The 5901-nt window shown below is 38.8% G+C and overlaps 1 pseudogene; it reads left to right on the top strand.

Annotated features, from left to right (window-relative positions):
• Nucleotides 1-1173: 1173 nt before the first annotated feature.
• LOC126081626 (olfactory receptor 1C1-like) lies at nucleotides 1174-5314 on the top strand (annotated as a pseudogene).
• The last annotated feature ends 587 nt before the right edge of the window (nucleotides 5315-5901 follow it).

The following is a 5901-nucleotide window of genomic DNA, read 5'->3' as shown; positions in this document are numbered from 1 at the left end:
TGCCCTCCAGAGTGCTGAGCTCAAGGGAAGAAAATGTGTCCTTGCTCAAGAACTCTGTTTTAATACTACAAAAAAAAAAAAAGTAAATACTCCCACTGTGATATACCATCATTCTCTGAGAGGTAGGAACACATTTATCTATATCTCATCATTCTCTTTTTCACTCTCGATTTGACACTTAAATCAATGCAGGAGCTGAATATGTTCTTATGATTGAATATTAAGGGAGTAAGAGAATTGTAGGTTTCAAAAAGTCTCAGCTAAGAAGGTATGTATTCATGCTTTTTTTTTAATTTTAGCTAATAGACGACAACTGTGTAATTCTTTGAATTGTAATAAAGCATTTTTGTTAATGAAACTGTTAAATATTTTAAGAGCAGATAGAAAAACAAAGTAATCCTGGTGAATAAATAAAATTCTGGAAATAACACAATATGCTATAAATATGAATGTATTATAGGAAACCTCTTCAAAAAATCATGTATTTGTTGCAGAAAATGAGTTTAACACAATCAGATAACTTCTTTAGAATTTATCATTCATTTATTGTTTCCAAAAGATTATTTAGACCAACAATGTACAATCGATATGTCCTATACAAAGGATGGAAACTCTGGTGGTGTACTGGTTAAGTGCTATGGCTGCTAACCAAGAGGTCGGCAGTTCGAATCCGCCCGGTGATCCTTGGAAAGTCTATGGGGCAGTTCTATTCTGTCCTATAAGGTTGCTATGAGTCAGAATCAACTCGAAGGCAATGGGTTTGGGTTTGGGTATACAAAGGATTCAAAATAATAAATTGAAATTCTGCCCTCAACATATCACTGGCAACAATGAAGCAGACAAATAAAGAAATTAAGCTAATTTTTACTGCTTGCTATGAAAGGGATATTGCTGAATAACTATGGGCACAAGAAGAATGGTAAAACTGATTCTGTCTGCTTCTTTGAAAGGATGTTTCCTACCTTTAGGGACATACATAAGGCATATGTAATGTTTCTTCTCAGTACTGGATTTATCCTGACATACCTGAGGTTGGGAAGAAGGAATGAAAGGAAGTAAAATAAATTATATAGGGAACAGAAGAAGATGAATTCCATAGGGTTAATTAGGTTCAAGATGAGGCTGGAATTTAAAACTTAGTAGAACCAAATGCACTGTATTTTGTTCACCAGCATGGCTCAAGTATCTCGGTATAGAGACAACAAAGTGAATATGGGGTTGACTTTGAAGGAAGAAGGGGGGGGGAAGATAGAGGGAGGAGTGGAAATTGGCTGAACTGGAAATGAAATGAAGCAGCCAACCTGATGGATTTTGGGTAATGTGAGTGGAGTTCATGAAAAGTTTGAAGATGAAGGAAATGAGAGAGTAAGAACAAGATGTATAAGAAGCTAGAGTAAGAGAGATGTTAATATTGAAGTTGAAGTTTTGGGCGATGACGAAACTATAAATGATACAAAAATTTACATAATCAATCAATAATAAATAAATAAATTCATGGCCCTGGAATATGTTCCTGAAATGAACACTGGAATTGAGAAGGTAAAGGAATGTTCTGAGAGAAAGTGATTCTGTATGACCTTTGTGTGTGTATAAATTGTTGATAGGAGTGGGGATAGAGAAGGAATCTCTGACCAAGTGGCAGTGTCTTCAATAGGTGGATAAGATTCCCCTGGTTGTTGGTAAACGACAGAGTTTGTGGAAAGAATCGGGAGGGAATACAGTATCATGAATAATAGAAGAAGAATTCTTTCCAGAAAGTGAAGTCATCGTAGTCAGGAAACTACTACATGAAGTGTTTCCTTATCTTCAAAATTTCATCCACGGACCAGTGACAAAGAATTAGGGTTTTGATCTGGTTGTTTTATTACTTTAAGAGTGGCAATAGGTTAACACAAAGTAAAGTGTAAAGTACAGTTTATCAATCTTTCTTTTGAGAAAATTGCATCTACTTAAATAACAATGGGACAACTACATGAGTCAGTAATAATAAAAAAAGAAGATGGCATACATCAGAAATGGTAAAATTTTATAGTGTCTATGAGAATTTGAAAATCTGATTACCATATTAAAGGGGGGTTAGTAGTTAAATATATTGTTAGTTGCTGTGGAGTTACTTTCAACATGTGGGAACCCCATTTGTACAGAGTAGAACAGCTCCATAGGGTTTTCAAGGGTTTGACCTTTTGGAAGCAGATGCCAGGCCTCTGGGTGAATTTGAGCTGTCAACATTTCATTTAGTAGTAGTCCAGCATTTAACCATTTGCACTACCCAGTTAAGTATATCTATGTCAAATAAGGAAGGAAGAATTGACATGAAGCAAAAGACATGGAATTTCATTTAGTGTCCCACAACCACTTTCCTAGACACCTTTGTTTGGGATTTCAGTGTAGGATTTCAGAAAAACAAGACACTCAATGAAGGTTTTGAAAGTGAAGGAGAATACTGCTACCTCCTCTAGAAAAAACAGCACATGTGAGCTGCTATGAGGAAGAGACCTGGAAACCCAACTCACAAGCACTGGGCTCTAAAGGACTTCCTAGGCTAGCCAAAGACAGCATCGAGTGGTCAGCAAGAGACCAAAGGATTATTGCTTAACCCCAGGAAGAGGATACATGAGAATATCAGTATAAAATTGTATTCTTACAAGAAAAAGGGAAGAGGAAATAAGGAGATCTGTCATTGGGGGAATAAATTTCAGATTGGGAAGACAGTTACTCATTTAAAGTGAATATTTCTAATGGTTCAGAGTAAATATTATGACTCCTAACATAAAATAAATTTAACTCATAAAATCAAATATTAACCGTATGACTACTGTGGACAAAACAATATAATTGCAAAATACAAAAGTCCTTATTCAAAGAATGTGCATTTAGATTTGGAAAAAACAAGCATTCTTTATTATTATTATTATTAACTTTTATTGAGCTTCAAGTGAACGTTTACAAATCAAGTCAGACTGTCACATACAAGTTTATATACACCTTACTCCGTACTCCCACTTGCTCTCCCCCTAATGAATCAACCCTTCCAGTCTCTCCTTTCGTGACAATTTTGCCAGTTTCTAACCCTCTCTACCCTCCTATCTCCCCTCCAGACAGGAGATGCCAACACAGTCTCAAGTGTCTACCTGATATAAATAGCTCACTCTTCATCAGCATCTCTCTCCTACCCACTGTCCAGTCCCTTTCATGTCTGATGAGTTGTCTTCGGGAATGGTTCCTGTCCTGGGCTGACAGAAGGTTTGGGGACCATAACCGCCGGGATTCCTCTAGTCTCAGTCAGACCATGAAGTCTGGTCTTTTTGTGAGAATTTGGGGTCTGCATCCCACTGATCTCCTGCTCCCTCAGGGGTTCTCTGTTCTGCTCCCTGTCAGGGCAGTCATCGGTTGTGGCCGGGCACCAACTAGTTCTTCTGATCTCAGGATGATGTAGGTCTCTGGTTCATGTGGCCCTTTCTGTCTCTTGGGCTCTTAGTTATCGTGTGACCTTGGTGTTTGTTCTTCATTCTCCTTTGATCCAGGTGGGTTGAGACCAATTGATGCATCTTAGATGGCCGCTTGTTAGCATTTAAGACCCCAGATGCCACATTTCAAAGTGGAGTGCAGAATGTTTTCATAATAGAATTATTTTGCCAATTGACTTAGAAGTCCCCTTAAACCATGGTCCCCAAACCCCTGCCCTTGCTCCGCTGACCTTTGAAGCATTCAGTTTATGCCGGAAACTTCTTTGCTTTTGGTCCAGTCCAGTTGAGCTGACCTTACATATGTTGAGTATTGTCCTTCACTTCACCTAAAGTAGTTCCTATCTACTAGCTAATCAGTAAGAAACCCTCTCCCACCCTCCCTCCCTCCCCCCCCTCATAACCACAAAAGTATGTGTTCTTCTCAGTTTATACTATTTCTCAAGATCTTATAATAGTGGTCTTATACAATATTTGTCCTTTTGCCTCTGACTAATTTCGCTCAGCAGAATGTCTACAAGCATTCTTTTTTTAGAGTAATTGAGATTGATTTGATGGGCATATCTGTGTGAATATGCAAACAGTGTATCAAAAAATAGGAGCACTGGTGGTGCAATGGTTAAGTGCTTGACTGTTAACATAAAGGTCAGTGTTTCGAACCTACACGGTAGCTCCATAGGGTAAAAAACCTGGCAATCTGCTACAGTCTAGGAAAACTTATGGGCCGGTTCTAATTTGTCATAAGGGTTGCTGTGAGTTAGAATTGGCTCAACAGCACACAACAGCAACCTATCATAAATAAAAGACAATTAGAAAGCTTTCAAGCAAGCAGGGTCTGAAGGGTGCTTTATTACATACACACACACACACACACACACACATCCTTGAGAATGAGGTGGTCTCTACAATATAATATTTTGCTCTTCTAGATTCATTGGGAAGATAGGAAGGGGAAATCTAACAGTTATCAGTGAATTTATCCTTCCGGGACTTTCCAGATCTGCAGAGCAGCAACACCTCCTATGTGTACTGTTCCTCTGCATGTACTTAGTCACTGTGTCAGGGAACATGCTCATCATCGTGGCTATTGGCTTTGACTCTGGCCTCCACCCCCTATGTATTTCTTTCTTAGCAACTTGGCCTTTGTCGACATCTGTTTTACTTCCACTACAATCCCTCGAATGGTAGTGAACAGCTTGACTGGTACACAGACTATCTCTTTCTCAGGCTGCCTCACCCAGCCTTTTTTCTTCATTTCTTTTGTGAATATGGACAGCCTCCTTCTCTGTGTGATGGTCTGTGATAGGTATGTGGTAATATGCCACCCTTTACATTATATCAACCGAATGACTCTTTGCCTCTGTGTCCAGCTGGTGGCTGGACTCTGGGTAGTTACCTATCTTCATGCCCTTCTACACACTACCCTAATGGCACATCTGTCCTTCTGTGCCTCTAGTGTCATCCATCATTTCTTCTGTGATCTCAACGTGCTCCTGCAGCTCTCTTGCTGTGGGAAGTCTATTGGCTCTCACACCCCTTATCTGCATCCTCATATCTTATGGATTTATCTTCTCCACCATCCTGAAGATAACCTGTACTCAAGGGAAGCAGAGAGCCTTTTCCACCTGTAGTTGCCACCTCTCAGTGGTGGTGGTGTTCTTTGGCACAGCCAGTGCTGTTTACTTCAGCCTCTCCTCCTCTCATACCCCTGAGAGGGACACTCTGTCAGCCATCATGTATACCGTGGTGACTTCAATGTTGAATCCATCTACAGTCTAAGGAATAAGGACATGAAGACAGCACTTCAGAAAACATTTTGTAAGGGTGAAGTATTTTATCAAAAATCATGAACTCCCTGGCTGCATTACATGTATTTGTATGGTGATAAAATAAAAGGTATTTCTAGGGAAAATGAGAATAGTCATTGTTACTAAACGTCTCTTTTATGTTGAAATCTGTTAATCACTTTATCTGTATATAACACTTAATCCTCTAAGTATAGGAGATTTTAAGGCCTATTTCTCAGATAAAGAAAGTAAATCATGGAAGTTCCATAGTGTGCATTCATTCAGCCCACAGACTGTAAGTAAAGCAAGAGTCTCCGACTTTAATACATATATGCTTAGTGATGAGGTGTAAGCCTATATGATGACTTTTCTAGACATGAAGGTAAATCGTGATGAAATTAGTATGTATGAGTTCAGATTTTTAGTTAAATAGTCATGAATGCCAATGCTAGCTCTCCAATTTAGTGGAGTAGTAAAGCCATCTAATTTTTAATACTACATTCTCTTAAAAAATTTTCAAAGAATTAATTTGTTTTAAAGAATGCACACTTTTCTCCAACCTCCTCTCCCTACCACCGTAGCCAATGATTTTATTCTCTTGACCCAAGTCCGTGTCATACTTGATTGGTCTCAAAGTGTCTTTCCCAGCT

Source organism: Elephas maximus, chromosome 8 (assembly GCF_024166365.1).
Source record: "Elephas maximus indicus isolate mEleMax1 chromosome 8, mEleMax1 primary haplotype, whole genome shotgun sequence".
In the NCBI taxonomy this organism is placed as follows: domain Eukaryota; kingdom Metazoa; phylum Chordata; class Mammalia; order Proboscidea; family Elephantidae; genus Elephas; species Elephas maximus.
Note: the sequence above shows the minus strand (reverse complement) of the source record. Positions and strands in the feature narration are given on the sequence as shown.